This window comes from Apis florea, unplaced genomic scaffold, assembly GCF_048593485.1.
Source record: "Apis florea isolate Af1SG1 unplaced genomic scaffold, ASM4859348v1 contig_32_pilon, whole genome shotgun sequence".
Taxonomy (NCBI): Eukaryota; Metazoa; Arthropoda; class Insecta; order Hymenoptera; family Apidae; genus Apis; species Apis florea.
In genome coordinates, this window is record NW_028256733.1 from 1 (window position 1) to 22,439 (window position 22,439).

Sequence of the window (22,439 nt, forward strand, 5' to 3'; positions counted from 1 at the left end):
CGAAAAATTTCAAGAATTCTGAGAATTTGACGTCATTTCCAAGAATTTCGAAAATTCCGAGAATTTGACGTCATTTCCTAGAATTGGCAAAATTCTCGGAAAAATTTCTCGAACGACCTCCTATCAACTCATATTCTCCTAATACAAAGTCGGAATTTGGGCAAAAATTTCTTTCGAACGATAAATTTCAAGAATTCTGAGAATTTGACGTCATTTCCAAGAATTTCGAAAATTCGAGAATTTGACGTCATTTCCAAGAATTCGTGAAATTCTCGGAAAAATTTCTCGAACGACCTCCTATCAACTCATATTCTCCTAATACAAAGTCGGAATTTGGGCAAAAATTTCTTTCGAACGACAAATTTCAGAAATTCCAAGAATTTGACGTCATTTCCTAGAATTGGCAAAATTCTCGGAAAAATTTCTCGAACGACCTCCTATCAACTCATATTCTCCTAATACAAAGTCGAAATTTGGACAAAAATTTCTTTCAGACGACAAAATTCAGAAATTCCGAGAATTTGACGTCATTTCCTAGAATTGGCAAAATTCTCAGAAAAATTTCTCGAACGACCTCCTGTCAACTCATATTCTCCTAATACAAAGTCGAAATTTGGGCAAAAATTTCTTTCGAGACGACAAATTTCAGAAATTCCAAGAATTTGACGTCATTTCCAAGAATTGGCAAAATTCTCGGAAAAATTTCTCGAACGACCTCCTATCAACTCATATTCTCCTAATACAAAGTCGGAATTTGGACAAAAATTTCTTTCGAACGAAAAATTTCAAGAATTCTGAGAATTTGACGTCATTTCCAAGAATTTCGAAAATTCCGAGAATTTGACGTCATTTCCTAGAATTGGCAAAATTCTCAGAAAAATTTCTCGAACGACCTCCTATCAACTCATATTCTCCTAATACAAAGTCGGAATTTGGGCAAAAATTTCTTTCGAACGATAAATTTCAAGAATTCTGAGAATTTGACGTCATTTCCAAGAATTTCGAAAATTCCGAGAATTTGACGTCATTTCCAAGAATTCGTGAAATTCTCGGAAAAATTTCTCGAACGACCTCCTATCAACTCATATTCTCCTAATACAAAGTCGGAATTTGGGCAAAAATTTCTTTCGAACGATAAATTTCAAGAATTCTGAGAATTTGACGTCATTTCCAAGAATTTCGAAAATTCCGAGAATTTGACGTCATTTCCAAGAATTCGTGAAATTCTCGGAAAAATTTCTCGAACGACCTCCTATCAACTCATATTCTCCTAATACAAAGTCGGAATTTGGGCAAAAATTTCTTTCGAACGATAAATTTCAAGAATTCTGAGAATTTGACGTCATTTCCAAGAATTTCGAAAATTCCGAGAATTTGACGTCATTTCCAAGAATTCGTGAAATTCTCGGAAAAATTTCTCGAACGACCTCCTATCAACTCATATTCTCCTAATACAAAGTCGGAATTTGGGCAAAAATTTCTTTCGAACGACAAATTTCAGAAATTCCAAGAATTTGACGTCATTTCCTAGAATTGGCAAAATTCTCGGAAAAATTTCTCGAACGACCTCCTATCAACTCATATTCTCCTAATACAAAGTCGAAATTTGGGCAAAAATTTCTTTCGGTCGAAAAATTTCAAAAATTCTGGAAGTTTGACGTCTTTTCCATAAATTTTGTAAATTCCGTGAATTTTACGTCATTTCCAAGAATTTTTGACTTATTTTTTATACTTACCTTTTATACTTACCTTTCATACTTACCTTTTATACTTACCTTTTTAAGCGGCATACATCCAGAAAAAACATTTTTTCAACATTTTACTTAAAACTAATTAATAATAAAATTTGACATACTTACCTAGTTTATACTTACCTTTTGCATTAAACCGTTGGTAGATATTTTCACTTGAAAATGGGGAAATTTTGTCTAAAAAACGAATAATTAATTAATTAATTGTTAATAACTGATTGGTAAAAAATTTGATATTAAAATAATAGGAGAACTTACCTAATGATCTAGCTTCCAATTGTGAATGGTGAATTTTTCATTAGAAAACGAATAATTAATGAATTTTTCATGTGATATTCTCGTAATGATAAGAGATATTCTTTGCTCTTCTCTCTTCACAATGTTACTTCCCTCGTCTGTGATTTCCAAATACCTTTTTGCACATTCTGCTATACTAGTAACAATCCGAGTCTTCAGTGATCCAAACGCGAGATGGTGCTGGTTTCGAAAACTTTTTAACAAATCTCTCGGCAAAAGTTTTTTTTTAAAATAAAAGTATAAAATACAGCAAAAATTCCACAATTTCTCATTCGAGAAATATCGTTAAAGAGTCTGTATCCAAATATACTGAAACGAGAAAAGTGCAAAATTGTTGAGAAAATTATGAAAAAGAAATTTTTTTATTTAGGAAAAATGGATAAAAAAAGGAATAAAAATGTAAAGATATGAAAATGTTTTTTAAAATTGTACATTGTAGTGTATGAATCCTCTGCAGTATTCGTTTCACGTTCGTTCAACAACAAGTCGACTATCCTTCTTTTCAAATAGAACGAAGAGGCAAACAACGATCCTTCTACCATAATAATCGTTCGTTCAACCGAGTAATTTAACCGGCCGTTCGAACGCGGTGTTTTCATTTTCACGTGATAATTACTTGTACGGTACTTGACTCGGGCTAAACCCCGTTTAAACACGCGGCCACGCTCGCGTCCATTATAAGCCCGCGTTTTACGATCACCCCCTCCGCGATGGAGGGTTGTGTTTCGCGACGAAATTTACAACCGTGTTATTTTTCTTCGGTTTCATTCCGGTTCCGCCGCTTCCGTTTCCCACGGACAATAAAGTCGTGGCAAAGTAAAGTAGAACTGTCGAGACGATGGAAGAGGAGAGCAGGCACAAGGGAAGAAGGACGGAGAGTGCGCAAGAAGAGGGTAGGAGGGTAGGGTGAAATAGGGGGTGAAATGGAGGAAAAATGGGAACAGGAAGAAAGTTTTGCGGAGAAAATGTAGAACTGTGGTTAAAAGGTGGAAACCGGGACGTGTACGGAACGGGATAAAGAAAGAGGAAATTCCAACTACGGTGGATGTAACTATGGAAATAATAAAAAAAAGAATTGGAGGGGCGGCGGGGAGAGATGACTCTTGGCCAACTGATCTTTGCTACGTGGAATCTACTGGCTCTTATTATTCAAAGTTAACTACAATTATAACTTGGATGAATGGACTTTCAAACTTTAATGACTTCTCCGGTTAACGACCAATAGCAGTTTGCGAATTGCATGGTAATAAGAATAAAAGTGTTTGATAGTGATCTTGACGGATGTAGGATACATTGGATTCTAAGATTAGAAGGATCCTCTTTGATCGCAATGTCAAGCTGCATATGTCGCGGTCAATACTTGGATGGGTGACCGCTCAAAAAAAAAAATCCTCCTCTCTCTCTCCAAGCTTTTGAAGATTTTTCATCAGCTAATGTACAGTGGTCATTCGATGATATTTTTAATAATATTATAATATAAAGTTACATTATTCAAGATATGTGATTTATAGTTGATTGATTTTTCAAAATCCCACATTCGATCGTGTGTTTCGATGTATGTCAAATTATAAAAAATAAAGACAAATACACGGAATATATATTAAAAGAGGGGGAGAGAGGAGCATATATAAAAGAAGGGTAAAAGAATTCCAAGAAAAATAAAAAAAATACACAAAAAGAAAATAAAAGGAGAGAGAGAGAGAGAGAGAGAAATGAGAATAAACGATAATAAAAAGCTTATAGAAATAAAGGGAAGAAGAAGAATGATGGAGAAAAGCGATCGAAAAAGAAGAAGAAAGAAGACTATGAAAAAACGAGCGAAGGAAGAGAGGAAAGAAAGGAAGGGGAGGTGGGGGGAGGAGGAAGAAGGCTATGAAATACAACTCAGTGGTGTAAGTGGATGCCAACCGTCGTCAAGGCAGCTCCTCACGAGCGTCGGGACGCACTTAATGCGAATACAATAGCCGACAGTTGTTGCCGGCCACGGCCAACGGGTTTCTTGCGTCTCGGTTTTTGCAACGGAGGTGCAGCTGCGTGGTGTGGAGAAAAATCTTTTAACATCTCGACGGGTGATGGTAAGTTCTCTTTCGAAGATTCGAAGGCGACGAGAAAACGAGGACGACGAGTCGTCTCTAATTAGAGGAGGCGAAAGAAACTGTTTCGGTCGGCGACTTTGTCGCTCGACGACGGCTAATGAGAACGAACGTAAGTATGTTGAACCCCCCCTCCCCTTCCTCTCGTTGAATCTTTAACGTGTGAATCTTCCGTCTCTGTTAACCCTTTCACTCGGACAAATGACTGACTCGGCCGTGCAAATCATAGTGTTGAATAATAGAGATTTTGTGTAAGAAATTTGTAAAAAAAAAAAAAACGAAATAAAAAGAATATTTAAAATACGAAAAATAAAAAATACTTTCTTTTCCTTCCTTTTCCTTCCCTCCCCCCCCTCCCCCTTATCTTCTCTCCGATCGTATCCCATCAAATTATTCACCTGTCAAATTACACAGGTGTCTCAAATATTTAACGAATCAGATCTCCAAATCTTTCGAAAATGAAAATTGTTCCCTTTCGTTAGAAAATTATTTCGCAAAATCCTATTCATTCAAAAATCACGGTATCACGGGAGAGGGATCATTCTCCAAACTCTCCTAACGTCCCCGGTTAAATTAATATCGCGGCAGAATATATATATATCCTCCCCGGCGTTCTCAGAATTTTCGTCGAAAGAATGGGAACGCCCCTGAAATCCGATTTCCACAGTGTCGATAAGGGAGAAGGCAGCGTGGAACGGGGCGCCGTTAGAACCTTTTAAATCAACAGAGGCTTCGGTATAAGTGAAACGGTATAAAACCATTGCGGTTATCCCCCGGCATGGATCCCGGGCAAAGTCGACTGCGTCATTAGGATCCAGAGAATGGGATCCACGTATTGTTGCGATCCAGACCACGTCCCATTTTCACCTAACGCTCCACCATTTTTCCTCTCCCCTTCAACTCACCAACCCACTCCCTATACTGTTATATATACACACATATATCATCTGATTAAACAACGTCAATTTTATTTTCAAGCAAGCAAAAAACTACTCGGTACTCCGCTCACTTTATCAAACGGAATAAACGTTACTCGATCCACTTTCCAACAATTTCTATTACATCTTTTCATCCCGCGGAATCCGTTATATTCATCGGTGTGGCCGTAAATCATTTTCAAAACTTGTTTCAACTCGGACGCTGCTATCCACCGGGGACGTAACTCGTAATTTGCGGGTTCATTCGAGGATTATGGCACAATTATGCCGCGCGGTAAAACATCCTGAGCAACTAACCGAGCGTACGAGTCCAGATAGAGGAAGTTTGGGTTCCATGGTTCATTTGTTAGGCGAAGATAAGAAAGTCGGAATTACATACGTTATTGCGCGCCCGCGCACGTAATTTACGCTCCTGTTTGGATCGTTTTATCACCACGTACGTCATCTATTTTTCGTTTAATCGTTTCCAAACAGGGGGGAGGAAAGATACGTATTTTCGATCCTTTATTAGATGAGAATATGAAATGGACGGAGCGGAACGAACGTTCATCGTGAATATACAACCGTTTTCGCAGCCAGAGGTGACGATATTTATTTGTCGTTCGATATTTATTCTTGATCAATATCATGGATAAATTAAAATATATACGTTTTGTGCGTTTTATTAACCCTTTACAATCCTTTACACGATACTCGTTCGATGAATTTTTTAGCTAACTTAAAATGATTTCACACACGTATAAAAAACTTTTATATTTTAATATTTCATCTATCTTTATAAAGAAAGATAATTCATTGGATATTAAATCGTTGAATATTAAAAATCTATATTTTAATAATAGAGTGATTACTAGAAAGTTACAAACCTTACAATGCTAATAACGTGCCCTCATTTATCGTCTCATTATTTTTATCTTACTATTTTCCTTCTCTCTATTATCAATTTCTTAAGGAATAAGAAATAATTTCATTATTTAATTACGAAAAATTCATCTTGAACCGATAAACTTGTTCTCACATTCATTCAGTCTATTATTCTTATTTTTCACACCTTCTCTTACAGCATCTCAATTTTTGTTATCGTCAATTTCTTAACTGAATAGAAATCATTTCGTCATTCAATAACGAGAAATCAAACTCGTCTCCGCTTGAACTAATTTCATTACAAAACTCAGAAACTTTGAAAATAATATTTCTATCGCCACGAATGTCGAACTCGGGTTTAACGCCGAAATTAGTTCGATCGCGCTCTTATTTCGGATAAAAATCTAACCATTTAACAGTATATCATTTATAAGATTATACTTAAAGAGCTTAATCTATTCACGAAGCGATATTTAAAAAAAAACCAAACATAAATAAATATGATTGAGAGTCACTGTTGGAGCGCGAAAGATTAATCTGTGAATGAAAGTATCTCGATTAATATAATAATTTCTTGGTTAAAAGAGAGGGGAAACGTTGTGTATCGTTATCGATTAATTATCGATCGACCAGTCTACTGTAACTATTTCGGTGGAAAATGGAGAATTCTAATTTCGAGTCGCGGCGATCGAGTGCGATTTTCATCCGCTTTTGGAAGAGTGGCCGTGGAAAAAAACGCTGACAGGCGCGTCAGCAAATTGTCGTTAAGCGGAAAAAAGAGGGTGGACAGGCGCGGAAACGAGCAGCGCGAGTGACACGAGGCGACACGGGCCAACTCGTGGATCGTTTGCAAAACCACGGCCGCTCCTCCACGCCACCGTTTTCATACACGTCGTTTAATATGCGCCTTTCGCGAGTTGCTTCCTTTTTTCCTCCCCTCCCCTTTTTTCCCCTTTAATCGTGGAAAAAACAACGTGGAATATCCCAAAATTTTCCTCCTCGCCTTTTTCCCTCGTTTCGCTTTTGTAGATTTATAGTTTAAACGATCTTGAAGCAGAGTGTACTTCGCATACTTTCGACAGAGTCCCCCTCCCTGGATTTGAATTTTTCTTTCGTGGAAATTCGAATTTATCGAATCAATTATTCGAGTTACGACTCGAATATATATATACACGAATCGTGAAATTTTATTTCTCCGCGTACGAATGTCAGGGGAATCGTCATTTCGTTCATTGGGGGGGGAGGAACAGAGGATGGGGTGGAGAGGCAAGAAGCCTGAAGCGTTTCTTTCCTACGTCTCGCGTCGCTTTGAGATACTGAAACGGGCCGACAGCTTCTTCTGTGGGTGGCATGGCTCTCGTACGTACACAACACGTTTTATACGCGGCGTCGCACTCTCGACGTGGAAAAGAGGGGAAGAAAAGGGAGACGAAGAAAAGGAAGGAAGGAAAAGGAAGGAAGGGGGTAGGATCGCCATTGGTTAGCGGTTGTTGGTGAACGTTGCTGCACTTTATTCCTTGCTTTCCACCCTGGCTTCGTGCCTCTTGGATTTTATACGACCGCCATTCACCACACCATCGCCTCTTTTGCCTTTTACTGTCGAACAATACGCGACCCCGACCCATCTACGTTAAATGTACCGTTCTGCGCAACATATTGTTTGTTTCGCACAACAACTTGTATCCTCGCTTTTTTTTTTTTTCTTTTTATCTCGATAAGATCTCGCACGTTTCCATTCGTGAATTCAGAGTATTTCAGATACAGAGTCGTTATCGAGATTGTTATTAAGCGTTACTTTTGCAGGAATGAAGTATATAAATATACGGGATGATTTATCTTCGAGAGTCGATTGAATTGATTAAAATTAAGAAAAGTTTGAGTTTCTATAATTCAAAAGATAATGATTTTTCGTAAACGAGCGAACGATCATTGGAAGCGGAAAACCTTGCTTTTTAAAACGTTGCTTCGTTTATCTCGATACGACTTTCGATTCTTCAGATATCGTCGTCTAAAGAAAAAGTTTATCGATTAAAATTAGAAAAACTTTGAACCGCCATAATTTCCAAGAAAATGACTTTCGATCGACGAGTGAGCGATCATTGGATGCACGGAATCTTTCCCCATAAATTGCCTTTTCATTTACCTCGATACGACTTCCGGTTCTTGAGATATCGTCGTCCAAAGAAAAGATGATTTTTAATCGATTAAAATTAGAAAAACTTTGAACCGCCATAACTTTCAAGATAATGACTTTCGATCGACGAGTGAGCGATCATTGGATGCACGGAATCTTTCCCTATAAATTGCCTTTTCATTTGCCTCGATACGACTTCCGGTTCTTGAGATATCGTCGTCCAAAGAAAAGGTGATTTTTTAATTAATCGTTTACCGATTAAAATTAGGAAATCTTTGAACCGCCATAACTTCCAAGATAATGACTTCCGGTCGACGAATGAAAGATGAGTAAAACCGCAAAACTTTGCGCTTTGAAACGCATTCTCATTCGTCTCGATACGATTTCCGATTCCGGAGATATCGTCGTCCAAAGAAAAGCTAATTTTTAATTGTTTGCCGATTAAGTCCTATTAAAATTAGGAAAACTTTGAACCGCCATAACTTCCAAGATAATGACTTCCGGTCGACGAATGAAAGATGAGTAAAACCGCAAAACTTTGCGCTTTGAAACGCATTCTCATTCGTCCAGATACGATTTCCGATTCCGGAGATATCGCCGTGCAAACAGACGGGTGATTTTTAATCGTTTACTCGAACGTCTCTCTCGCGCCTCGTTTCGCTGACCTATCCTAAACTCCAGACGAGCGGCAGACGTAATTCCTGGAAGAACAGCGAGCGGTATGCATTTCTAGGGAAAAAATGTAGGCCAGTGAGTCGTTAGCCCATTCATAAAACTCCGCGCCGTCTTTGAATCATTGTATCACGGCAACCGATCGAGATATCGGGATGAATCAAAAACCGTGTTCAACGTTATGGTTTTCTCTACTGTTTCAGCGATTTTTTTAATTTTTTTCCATGTTTCTTTTCTGTATTTTTTTTTTTTTTCCATTATATATTGTTGATCGTTATCTCTCGTCGCGATGTAAATGGAACACGCACGAGATTATTAAATTTATTCGATTTTACTGCTTCGATTTGATTATTATGATTTTAATCGATGCTGTGTCCCGTTTTTCGTACGTTCATTATTCACCAGCGTTCTTCGACAATATTTATTGTCGAGAGAAAAGCGCGGAATCGGTTGGAAAACGTATTATAACAAGATTGGATCTCGCGTTCGATGGACGATTTTTTCAACGCGTAAAAAAAATACTCGAGGCTTTGCCAAAGCTATTGCCGCATAATCCTCTTTCTTCCTTTTTTTTTTTCTTTTTTTTGTTAGAAAATGTGTAATATATACGTTCATACGTGCATCGGCCACGAATTTCAAGGCTCGAGGACACGTTTCGTTTCTGACGTTTCTGTTCCAGCTTTTGCCAACTCGTGCCGAGCACAACGCGCAATTTCGCCGTAATTTTCTACTTTCGTACAAAAAGAAGGGAAATACGCCTCTCCCTTGTCCTCGCAAATTACGGCGCTTTAAACGAATTTAACACCATTTAAATTCATACGAATCGATCATGAATTTTCACAAAACCAGGTTATTTTACCACTTTTGCCCTTCGTTTTATCGATTACAAGAATCATAAATTTTTGATATTTAATTGCTAATTTATATTCTCCGAGCGTAATTCGAGCGGGTTCGAAATCTTCTCCAACTGAAGAGGTCAAAGAAACACAAACGTGATAAAGGAAGCGGTCATTTCATTTGGGAAATAATTACGCAAAAAATCGCAAATGTCCTCTCTTCCCTTTTTTAACCCCGCCCCATTCGAATTCCTCTAAGAGCTATATACCTCTGCGAAAAGCGATCGCGATTGAAAAAAGTTTTGCCCAGAGTTTGGAATTGATCAACTCCTCGAGGATCGTCGATATGTGATTCATCGTTTCTAGGTATGCTCTGAAAGAGCAATTAAACTACCCCCACTTGCTTTGCACACGTGAAAGCACAGGGTGTCGATTCGTCGAGCCATTTCCATTCATTTGTTTCGAATATATATGTAAGGGAAAGAATAGTTACAAATAATAGTTTCGTCGACGAAAATTTTACCTTAAACCTCTCCCTCTCCCCGTCGAATTATTCCTTGCAGTATCTAAAAATTTATCCTCCAGTTTTTTTTCTTTTTTTTTCTTTTTTTTTTTCATTACTTTTATCCACTTTTCGTTCGACGAATTCGAATTACTTCACACCAACCGTACAAATTGCTTCTCGGCGTTATTCAATTAAAAAAAAAAAAAAAAAAAAAGAAAGAACAACCATTCCGATACACACATCGAAGTAATATCTATAACTGCAGAGAGAGAGAGAGAGAGGGCGATAAAACAACGGAGCGGGCAAAAATTTTTTTTCCATCGAGCGAAAAAAGAGAAAAGGGAAAAATATCCTCTTTGAAAATGTCCGTCAACATGACACCATCGGCACATTGCCATTTTTTTCACGGTTCGCGATTCTTTTTATCTCCTCTTCCAAGTTGTTAGCACGAAATCTATGAGAGAGAGAGAGAGAGAGAGAGAGAGAGAGAGGGGCATGAAAAAGTGACTTAACAACAGAGAGGGGAAAAATTTTGAGCGAGAAGAAAAGGATATTCGTCTGTTCTTCTTCTCAAGAAAGAATCCCCGATATCCCGAGTTATGACCGATAATTATTTGGAAGGTTTTGGAAGGAACAAAGGAGGGTTGGTCGTGGCAGGCTCGTGGAGGATTAGAAGGAGGAGGAAAGCATGTAAGCCTCGTAAATGATAACGACGAACACTGGTGCAAGCCAGACGATAACGCTTAATTGCCCCCCCCCCCCCTCTCTCTCTCTCTCTCTATCTCTCTCTTTCTCTCTCGAGTTCCTCGTTTCAAGGAATATCCGGCTTTTCGAATTGCTTCGATTTCCTACTCGTGCTTCCCTTCCTTTCCTTCCTTCGCCCCCGCTTCACCACGGGGATAAACGATATATTATTTTCCTTTGTTTCGCCCCTTATTATTTTTTCCTCGTTCGGGAAAATACAATTTTCCCGCGCTATTAATAACAATAATAATAATAATAATACGTTAAAATAAAATGAAACGAAACTTGTGATTCGAGTGAAATTGAATTACGTTTGTGAGTATTTAAAAAAAGAGGGAGAGAGAAAAAAATTGATCCCAATGGTTGAATTTGTTATAAATAACAATAGCAATAGCAATAGCAATAGCAATAACAATAATAACAACAACAACAACAATAACAATAATAATAACAATAACAATAGGTAAAATTATTACCGTCGCCTGTGACGGATGTACACGCGTCAAAGGATCACGACGATAGATTTCCCGGCAATATTTCCCCGTAAGCGTAATCTCGTGGAGGAAGAGGGGGGGGGGGAGAGAGAGAGAGGGAGAGGGGAAAAAAAATGGTTGTCATAAGTAACGGTAATTACAGAAGCGACAAATCACGTCAGGCCGTATAAATTTCGTAGTTCGTTTAATTTCTCTGCTGCCTGTGGCAGCGGAGAGGAGGACCGTCGGAGAGAAGTTTTCCCTGGGAATATTTCATCCGAATTTTAAGTTGTCCGCTGTTTGTACACGCATGCAAGCGAAAACTGCAACTTTGTTCCCCTTCGTTTTAAAACAAAAAATTTTAAATTACTCGCCGAGATATCGGCCTCTCCGGCTGTTAAAACACGCGCAATTTCTCCCCCTAATTCCCTGGACAACATTGTATCATTGTTGTTTGATAAACAACAATTGCCTGGAAACTGCATGAAATACAGATTCAACGTTTAATGAATATTCGTGTCGACTCGTTGTGCTTTTTTTTTTTTTTAAATTCGATTTCTCCGAATTTCTCTTAGAACTGATTTTCTATTAAAAAGAAGTTGTCGTAGCAGTTGGACGTAGGTCGGATGGAGTGTTGCAATATTGGGTTCAATTGTTAAGTCAGGCACGTTGCAATATTGGGTTTGATAGAGCAGTTAGAAGTCAAGGAGCTTTCTTCTTGCATATTTGCTTCGACTAATCGTTGAGACTTTCGTGGGAGACGCTCTGATAGTAAGCGCCCAGCAGTTAACTGACATTTTTCTTGCATTCTTTCGAGTTTTTAGAATTCAGAACTCGCGCCAATTTCAAGGTGGACATTTCTTTCATTCTTCGGAGGGGAAAATTTATTATCGATCGTGTCCAGTATTCTAATATTTTCAATATCTTTGAAGAAGCGACAGCGAGTTGTTTAATCGTGGAACGCTCCTCTCCTGTATTTTCCGCGAAACATCTCTTTGCACGGCCGTCACGTAACAATTTAAAATTAATCGCAAAAGTCATCTAAGAATTTCGCCATTCCCTTTAATGACGCGAGATTTATTTCCGTTCGCAATTATGCCGCAAAATTATCGCAAAAATTCTACTTTTTCTTTTTTCTCAACCGTCTGAAATTTCAAAGTGGAAAGAGAAAAATTCGACGCTTGAACAATGAAGCTACTACGAAAATCTAGAACTAGGAAAATTTAAACTACAAGCACGCTTTTTCCCTCGACATCATCGAGCGAAAAGCTTCATTCGTTCGAACTACACTCAATTAACCGTCAGAGAATCCCCTTTTCCTAGAAAATTCCTCCCCCGTACGTTTGTCAAATTTTACGAGTGCGCCCGCGTGCCAACGCGGAGATAATTAAATCTAAAAAAAGAAACGTGGCTTGGCAGCCGGACAATTTATACCTCTAATAAACCCAATTGCGCCTTACATAACTGTGGACACGGGCAGAGGGAAGATATTCGATTCGAAGGGCGGCCTCGAGAGGGGGAAACGTAGATTTTTCCAATGAGTCTTGGCACCGTTCCGTTTCGGTTTCGTTAATCGCGCGCACCTATTGGCTGGCATCGGCCACGTAAGAAAGTCTAGACCAGTCTAGACGTTGTCTGCAAAACGATCCTCCTCCCACGCTGTCCGCAATTCTGCACAGGGACGCGGACAAATCTTTTTCCGAAACGTCGAAAAGTAATAAAAATCGCGAAACTTTCAAATAACGTGGCGAATAACGTGCCGAGAGAGAAATGGATTTAATAAAATTCACGGGGATTTGAAACTTTGAGCCCTGTTCAACTTATTACATTATCGCCAGAACGTTTCGTGAAGTGTCAAGAAAGAAAACAATTGTCGAACTCTTGTTAAATGCCATCGAGCGTTTCTAATCATTGCCGAATTCTGCTCGAACATTGCCGAGTGCTATTGAGCGCTATCAAACGCTACCGAATCCTGTCGAGTATCACCGAACGTTACCGAACCCTTCCAAGCATTGTCGAATGCTGTTGAACACTATTTAACGTTGTCGAACGCTTTCAAACGTTATCGAACACCTTTCAAACATCGTCGAATGCTATTCTGAAAAAGAAATAACTGAATCGAACGTTATCAAACACTATCGAACGGTTCCAAACACGATTGAATACTGTCGAGTGCTCTCGAACGCTATAAAATACTGCTGAATGCTATCGAATATTGTTGAACACTATTTAATCCTATCGAACGCTATTGAAACGCAGTTCAAACGCCTTCAAACACTTTCAAACGCTTCCAAGCATTGTCGAATGCTATCAAACACTTTCAAACGTTATCGAACACCTTTCAAACATCATCGAATGCCATTCTGAAACAGAAATAACTGAATCGAACGTTATCAAACACTATCGAACGGTTCCAAACACGATTGAATACTGTCGAGTGCTCTCGAACGCTATAAAATGCTGCTGAATGCTATCGAATATTGTTGAACACTATTTAATCCTATCGAACGCTATTGAAACGCAGTTCAAACGCCTTCAAACACTTTCAAACGCTTCCAAGCGTTGTCGAATGCTATCAAAAAACACTTTCAAACGTTATCGAATACCTTTCAAACATCGTCGAATGCCATTCTGAAACAGAAATAACTGAATCGAACGCTGTCAAACGTTATCGAACTCTGTCAAATGCCATCAATTGTTATCAAACACTATTGAAACGCAGTTCAAACGCCTTCAAACACTTTCAAACGCTTCCAAGCATTGTCGAATGCTATCAAACACTTTCAAACGTTATCGAACACCTTTCAAACATCGTCGAATGCCATTCTGAAACAGAAATAACTGAATCGAACGCTGTCAAACGTTATCGAACTCTGTCGAATGCCATCAATCGTTATCAAACACTATCGAACTCTATTGAAACGCCTTCAAACACTTTCGAACGCCGATCAAACATTATCAAATGCTATCGAGACCTGTCAGACAGTGCTCTCAAACGCTATCAAACGCCGGCTCGGAGCATTGTCGAGTTTCTGAAACGGAAATAACTGATTAGATGATCCAGAGACAATGCTAGTCCAATCTTTTTGTAATATATAAAACCAGATCCGAAACGGTTTCACGTTTTCGAATCCTATCTCGAGTAATTGTGAACCGCGATGGAAGGATTGTGCGTTCACCGACACACGGTCGTGTGGCGGATTAACCTTAACCATCGAGAGACCGGATGGATGGACTCGTCGATGGATGGAGGGTACACAGGGGAACCGGAAACGGTCGGTTGAGTCGCGTTTCCATCCTCGGTCAGAGCGGGTCGCGGCGGTGAACTCGCCGTTACACGCTCCGCTCCCCCACTTTGTTTACACGGCGATGTCTATCGGGGAGGCAACGATCCGTGCGTACGCGATAATTAGCGCGAGGGTGTGTGCACCACCGAGGGTATCTTTAACCCGTGGCCACGCTCCACGTTAACAGTCGAAGCTTAACTCAAACACCAGGTTTCAAGAACGAATCGATCGGTGATTGTCGCTCGGGGATTGATCGAATAATACTAAAATCTTTCTTTTCCTTTTTTTCTTTTTTTTTTTTTTTCGTTGAACCACGGAGATAGATAGAATCAGAGAATGCATAGAGAATTAATTTATCGGATACGGATTCGAGAACACTTTGATCTTTGATCGTTTCGTTTGGAAAAAGGTATAAATTTTATTTCAGGATCGCTTCTCTCGAGGCGATCGAATAGCGAATAATAAATTTTTTTAATAAGTTGTCGAGAACGTACGTACGTTGTTTGATTTATTAAAATTGACAATTTAAGAAACAAGGAGTGTTTCTTAAACGCAAGAATTAATCGTTTCTCCCTCCCAGAACTCGATCCATCAGTCTCGCCTCGTATTTAATCTAATAAGACAGGTATGTCGAACTTACGGCTCTGCGGATCGAATAGTCTCGAATTAGATTGTATGCGGTTCCTGTTTAACATGTCCGAATTAATACATCAGTAGGTTTCCCTATTAATTAGCTTCTATGGAGGTGCGCGCTCGTGGCGAACGTAGAATGTATGCACGATATCGAGCTGCCACGCCGTTACACATTTAATACCTCAAAGACATCGAGGCAATACCCACGCTTTCAATTAAAGGGATAATCAAAAGGGACGACAAGAACGATCATACGTTCGCTCCTCCTTCGTAATTTCTTCCCCTGTTTTTCAACCATTATACAATTTCCATCAATTTTCAATTTCGATGCTCGACCATGGTTAAAATATATAAAGATGTAATACCACGAATACCAAGTTTGCAAGGAAATTTAATCAAAAGACCGTGAGAATTAAACGTGACTTAGACTCGATATATAATCACCCTCGATTAATTTTCACTTACTTTCCACTAGCTCCTCTGCTACCATTACCGAGCAACTTGTTTAATAATTAAACGAGTGTATGCACCTCGCGCGTATATATCTCAAAAAAGCTATGATTAAATTTCAATTTTATACAATCCATCTTCCTCCTTCCCACAATTTTCGAAAAATTATGTTCGAAAATTTAAATATCTGAATTTTCGCGATTCATCTCTGTTCGATTAACGTATTATATATATTCGATTCGTATTCGAAATGCGAATCCATCGTCATTTTGGTCAGAATTATTCGAGCCGTTTTATTCGCGAATCTACGCGAAATTCGAGACGGGAAGAAGGAGAGGGGGAGGAGGAAGAAGAAGAAAAAAGAGAAAGAAATTTCTCTACTAGGAGAGGCACCGTGTCGCAGTGACTTATGCATGTGACTCACGTCTTATCTAGCTAGCACCCTCTCTCGTTCTTGCGATTCTTCCACATCTGGCTCTTTCACTTGGATGGCGGGGGTGGCTCTCGCCATCACTCGTTCATCTCGTTGAAACTCTCGTTCCAACGGGAAAAGGGGGTCACGCCGATCTTTCTCTCCTTTCTTCCCCTCTCCATATCCCAACCGCGTGTGTGTGTGTATATATATATATATATATGATCGTCGTTATCCCTTTAGAAGTTTGAAAAACCATCGAGCCTTGCTTCCCTGACTTTGGTGGATCGTGCATGCGTGCGTGCGTGTGTGTGTGTCGCGAATTTTCGCCGATTTCGTTCGATCGATAGAATCTGTCCAACTTTCTCTCGTTTGTATCAATAGAGTTCAACCCCTTTGAAGAGAATAATTATTCGCAGCTTAACGATCAGCTATCAGTTCGACGTGTCTTGTCTTGAACGACACAAATTATTCCAACAACTTCACTTCGATCTTTTAATCTAGAAAAAGAAGAATTTGTAAAGCTACTAAACTAAACACTGTCGATGATCGATCGATTCTTTGCCTGTCGTGAGTGATTAATATTCAAATTTCTCGGCTCGGACTTGGATCAATTTCGGGCCGAGTTGAAGCTTGATCGTTGGAGCGGAGATGCGCCAAGGGGGAGAGTTGTGCCGCGACGCGAGCACAGCGAGGCGCAGCTCGTCACTTTGAAATTTCGGTGGCCGAAATACCGGTGTACACAACCGGTGTGCGTTCGCAGTTTCGCTCTATAACGGAGTTAGATTAGATCCCTCCACCCTTTCGCCAAGTAATTAATTTCATACGCTGATGGCTCCGTTGTAATTCTCGCGCCATCGACTTCCTCGCTCCTCCGTTCCTTCTATTTCCATCCCTATATTTCGGAGGCGTGAAAAAACGTAAACTATTACGATAACAATGCATCTATGCGTTAATTTTTTTCCTTTTCTCCCCTAGAATCTGTAAATCTTGTACAAATTTTATAGTTTCTCGCGTTAAAAATTGTAAATCTTGTACAAATTTTATATTTCTTGTGTTAAAAATCGTGAAAGTTGCGTATTTTCGCTAGAATCTGTAAATCTTGTACAAATTTTATAGTTTCTCGCGTTAAAAATTGTAAATCTTGTACAAATTTTATATTTCTTGTGTTAAAAATCGTGAAAGTTGCGTATTTTCGCTAGAATCTGTAAATCTTGTACAAATTTTATAGTTTCTCGCGTTAAAAATTATAAATCTTGTACAAATTTTATATTTCTAGCGTTAAAAATCGCGTGAAAATTGTATTCTTTTTGCTAGAATTTGAAAATCTTGTACAAACTTTACATCTTCTCGCGTTAAAAATCGTGAAAGTTGTGTTTTTTTCCTAGAATTTCTAAATCTTGTGCAAATTTTTATATCTTTTTAAAAATCGTGAAAGTTTTTTTGCTAAAATCTCTAAATTTCATACAAACTTTGTATTTTCTCGTGTTGAAAATTGTATTCTTTTTGCTAGAATTTGAAAATCTTGTACAAACTTTACATCTTCTCGCGTTAAAAATCGCGTGAAAATTGTATTCTTTTTGCTAGAATTTGAAAATCTTGTACAAACTTTACATCTTCTAGCGTTAAAAATCGCGTGAAAATTTACTGTGCTCGCTGTTTATTTCTGGAGGGCGCATTGGGCGAACAACAAGTCGTAAAAAGCGCGAATGGGAAATAGAGAAGGGGGAGAGGGGTGAAAGTGCGGTTGAGAGAAGAAAGGGAAAGCAGCGTGTTCGACGTGTCCGTAAACCCGTTTATCGGTGGTAAAGCGGGGTCACGTAGCACGCGAAGGGAGCGGATCATTAATATTCAAGAGGAACAGGTGGAACAGATTTTATTCACGCCGGCCTTCATAAACCGGCCAATTCGAAATTTCCCCGCGTTGTTTCCATCGCGTTCCACGTAAGAACTCGAACGTGAATCGTACGCGCGCGAAACAATCCCGGCTCGACGAAGGCGCCATCTAAGCGGAGGAATTTCCACATTCCGCTCGACGAATTAAAAAACGATTAAGTTACAATATCGTGCGAGAGACGTGGCGACAAACGCTTGCTAACTTTCTTACCATTCGGATACGGATATATTTCTTTGAGAAATATCGAACCTTTGAAAATATCTCGTCACGTTGTCGATGACAGTGAAAGTTTCGCCAACGTGGCAAAAAGTGATTTTATAAATACTCCACGAAAACGATTGGTTACAGAAGATGATACCGACAATGTACAAAACATTGCAATACACGTATCGATATGCTTTGAAAAATATCCAAGATTGTCGAATTTTTTTAAATTTTCATCAAAACTAAAGTATTATATAATCATTATCGAAACATACGTTTATTCAAAAATTGTAACAAAACGTGTTGCAAAATAAAATTACTCTTCTACTTTCACATCAAATCAAAAGTGATTCGGCCAAAAATGAAATGAAATGTGATCGACGATCTCGACGTTTATGCCATTCAAACTTAAATCCTCGGACAACAATGATTAACAATGATCCGAACAAGGGTCAAGATCGCCCCCTTCTATTAAGACCTCGTCTCTCAATCGAGCGATCGAGATCGAGAAACAGGGAATCGAAACGTGTGTCACGTGTGCTCTCCTCCCCTATCCCCCCCCCCTTCACGAAAACGAAGAACACCACCGAATGATAATTAACGAGCGTTCGTTGGTGGAGTAATTACACCCGGGATCGATTAAGCGCGCGAATCGGTATTCTCCTCCCGTTGCAGGGGAGGGATAACACCAGGGACGAGAGAAAATGATAGCACGAAATAAGGAGAGAGAGAGAGAGAGAGAGAGAGAGAGAGAGTCAAGCCCGACGCGAGCCGCATTGGCATTGCTGGCAGATTCAATTTAAGATAGCCGCCAACTCTCTGGACTCTCTGAATACGGCGTGCTATATTAGAGTTGGTGCAAGTTTACTGTACCAACACCCTCCCCCTCCAAGGCAAGGGTGAGAGCAGGTTGAATTATGCTCCGTCGTCGTTTCTAATGGGCATCGTCGCGAAACATCGTTGCTGCTCACCGATTATAACGCGCCCTCGAACCATGCGCTTCTTCCTTCGTTTCGAGACAAGAAGCGTAGTACTGGTCGCGTATACTAATCTAAAAAACGATCCGAACCTCGATGCATACAACGTGGTATAACAATTTGTGTATAAATGTAATTTCGTAGTTGAGACAAGAATTGGAAAAGTATTTCAGCTTCTTCGATGACTCGGCGAATGAAGATAATTTTTTGAATATTCATATTATATCCCCTTCTATTATTATCAAACTTCTGAAGTTCTTTCCACTAGATAGAATAATACTAATAACTCATTGGAAGATCTCTATAGGTTTGCACATTCTTATTTTACTAGGTTGTGCCGTTCCACTTCGTCTGACTTCGATATACTGACTCGATATGCTAATTTTAGATCGTCGAATCGATAACAATACAATTTAAAAAATTGTCGATGTTTTATTACGCCGATAACTTATCTCGACGTATTTCCAAGGAAGGTTGAAACTACGGAGGATTTGCTTGTTTATCTTTGGCGGGACGATATTGAAATTCGCACAGTTGCTCGGGAATCCTTAATGAATCCTGAAACATTTGCTCCAACTTTATTCTATCTAATATCGAACAGCGGTGAATTTAATCTTGGCACTCTCTCTCTCTCTCTCTCTCTCTCCCTCCCCCCCCTATCCCTTGTTTCGATAGGTTAACACACATGGTCACGTTAGGAGACTTAACGTGACCATATCTCGTATAACATAAATCCACTTTAGTTCCCCACTGTGTAATCTCGCAAGTCGAATTCCTATTTGAAAGGACGAAAGAGCGAGAGAAAGAGAGAGGCATGTTTCCATTCCCCGCATTGATTAAAGTTTTAACCCCACGTGATTCCTGGCCAATCTCACCCCACCTCCCCCTCAGCCCTTAAGATCACATCTCTCCAAGGGTCCACGGTGACCCCCTATTCGTGGCCCTTATCTACGAGTTCCTTCCCTCCCAGAGCGGATCTCGTTTATTTTAACTCGATCCATTCGCGTTGCACTCGAAAACATTTCCTCCCCCTTCTTTCTTCTTCGAGGATGTCGAAACGTGTCATCCTTTCGATGATAAAAAAAAAAGGAACGAGACACTCCTCACTTTCCTCTTCCTCCCCTCCCCTCCCCCCTCCTCCTCATTCGAGAACGCATCCCATCCGATCAGACATCGCAACGGGACATTGGACGTTGGATTCACGGTATGGCTACCTAATTAATACGCTGGAATCCTAGGATATCGGAAATGGCATCTTCGATTCGCTACACGAAGCCTATTAAAGACAAATCCCTTTGCCGGGAAGTTCGATCGATCGATCGATCGAAACTCGTCGAAGGCTCGTGCAAGGCTCGAATTCCTCTAACCTCCTGAGCCGCAAAGTAGAGCGGCGGGGCATAGGTTTGCATAGGATTCACGCTGATCTAAAATTCGAAAAGGGCACGGGGGGAGGAGGAGGAGGCGGGGTGCGATGACAGATCAATACAAGCCTCGTCCCTCTCTCTCTCTCTCTCTCTCTCTCTCTCTCTCTCTCTCTCTCTCTCTCTCTCTCTCTCTCTCTCTCTCTCTCTCTCTCTCTCTCTCTCTCTCTCTCTCTCTCTCTCTCTCTCTCTCTCTCTCTCTCTCTCTCTCTCTCTCTCTCTCTCTCTCTCTCTCTCTCTCTCTCTCTATCTATCTATCTATCTATCTATCTCTCTCTCTCTCTCTCTCTCTCTCTATCTTCATCTCGTCCGCCATCTTCCCTCCTCTCCTCCCCGTGAATCTTGCGGAATTCCTTTCGTGCGCCTCTCCTCCTCCCTCCCCCCCCATAATGGAGCGCCATAGAAACCCTGCGTTCTTCCTTCTTCTTCTTCTTCTTCTTCTTCCTCTTCTTCTTCTTGCAGACTGATCCTTTTATATGATAATTGCAACGTATTTGCCAGAGATCGCGTATAAACTGGCGAGCCTTTATTGGGACGCTGCATTGTGCGATGGTTGGCCGCACAACACAGATTCAAGCCCCCTTTTTCTTCCTCGACGAGTTTCGTCTTCGTCATCTTTGAAAGGGGCGTCCTCTTCGAGAGGATACATTCGAGAGAGAGCTGCTTTCCAACAGGGATTTTTTTTTAATCCTAATAAGGGTAAAATTGCGTGAGATCGTTTTAGGAAGAGGAAGGTTTCGTTTCGAGAGATTTGTGATATTTATCGTGATCGTGGGTTTATTCGATCCGAGGTTTAGTTTTAAATTTCCGGTGTCGCGGGGTTGGGAGGGGGAGTGTCACGTGAGAAAACGTTTTCTTTGTATAAAAGTTTCGAGGAACTTGTTATAAATTTGTTTTCAGAACCTATTTAAAACTTTCTCTATTAAGATGATGTATTTAATCCACTTTGCAAAGGAATTATTAACATCGAATAACTTTGCCCAACCGGTTTGCCCTGTGAACCGTATCGTAATCCTTTTACAAATTTCGCGTAATTTCACTTAACGGGCATCGAAAAAACATTCCGAAACATTGGGCATCGTCCCTTCCATTCCCTAAAATTGTTGCATGTACGTTCGACAAATGCGAATAATTAAAGATTGCACTCGTTCGAGGCAACGATACTCTACGATCTCTAATTTATCCACCTACGCAGTGCATAAACGTATATGTATACGCACATCAAGTGGCGCAACTACACGAAAGCTCTGTTACGAAGCCACTAAATATTCATGCGGAGTCATCGCAGAGGAGGAGGAGGAGGAGGAGGAGGAAGTGGTGGCGGAACGCCCGAAGGGTTCTAAGCAATTTCAAAGAAAAGATTATGTTTCCGCGGACAGAGGCGAATGAAAGTGGCTCGATGGGGTAAGGAAGTGGCGGAGAGGGGATGGATTCTCGGCTAACGGGTGGAAGGAAGAACTAGCAAAGGGGTGGAGGAGAAGGGCTGGAGAAAAAAAGTGAAACTAATTTTCGTTCGAGCTCTCTCTCTCTCTCTCTCTCTCTCTCTCTCTCTCTCTCTCTCTCTCTCTCTCTCTCTCTCTCTCTCTCTCTCTCTCGCTCTCTCTCTCTCTCTTCCTATATCTCCTTTTTCCCCCCTTTCTTCTCTTCCTCCTCGGTTCAGTTCGAAAAGTTTCCCCTGCTTACCTAGCAGGAAGTTGCTTGGTATCCGTGGTACGTTAATCCCGCAAATAGATGACTTTACGAAATGGTACGAGGCTGTCTGGGAAAACGGCGAATCCCACGGTAAAAAGGATAAGCTCGACCAGCAGGATGTTACTCCGTTTCTCCCTTCTTCGTTCTCGCGGCCATGCT